The sequence below is a fragment of the Myotis davidii genome, unplaced genomic scaffold (assembly GCF_000327345.1).
Source record: "Myotis davidii unplaced genomic scaffold, ASM32734v1 scaffold1081, whole genome shotgun sequence".
NCBI classification, from domain to species: Eukaryota; Metazoa; Chordata; class Mammalia; order Chiroptera; family Vespertilionidae; genus Myotis; species Myotis davidii.
This window is the reverse complement of record NW_006292443.1, coordinates 125,144-125,808: the sequence shown is the minus strand read 5'-3', so window position 1 is coordinate 125,808 and position 665 is coordinate 125,144. Positions and strand designations below refer to the sequence as shown.

Genomic DNA, 665 nt, shown 5'->3' with positions numbered 1-665 from the left:
TCGAAGGACTTTGAAAAAGAAGAACAAAGTTGAAGGGCTAATACTTCTTTATTTCGAGAATTATTATAAAGCTACCGTATCCACACACTGTGGTATTGGTGTCAAGAGACAAACAGATCAATGGGACAGAGTGGAGCCCAGAAGCAGATCCACACATATAGAAACAACTGATTTTCAACAAAAGTGCCAAAGCAATTCGGTGGAGCAAGGGTAACTTTTTAATGAATGTAGACAGAACAATAAATATCAATGTGCAAAAAAATGAACCTCAATCCATACTTGCACCATAAACAAAAAGTAACTCAAAACGACTCATAGAGCGAAATAAAAACCAGAAACTAAAAAACCTCTGGAAGAAAATAGTGACCTGCAAGGAATCATAGCCAGGAGCTGCCTGGCTCCATCCTCTGCACAGGAGATGGTTAGAAGGAGGGTCATTTGGAGGGAGCAGGTGGTTGATACCGTTTACTGGGGATTTGGGAGCCATACAAGCCCTCTCTACACACTGTGTCTAATTCTCACACCAACCCTGAAGATAGATGGGCTTCTCCTCATGCCATATACACGAGGAAATGGAAGCCCAGAGGAGCCAGGTGACTTGTCTAAAGCCATGAAGCTTGCAAGAGGTAGGCCTGAAATTCTGACCCAACCTCTGGGCCAGTGGC

General features: G+C 43.3%; 1 protein-coding gene across 1 annotated transcript in view; it reads left to right on the top strand.

The window, feature by feature from the left end:
- DPYSL2 (dihydropyrimidinase like 2) overlaps window positions 1–665 on the top strand; it is a 77,859-nt gene that overhangs the window by 25,058 nt on the left and 52,136 nt on the right. The gene's annotated exons all lie outside the window — the stretch shown is intronic.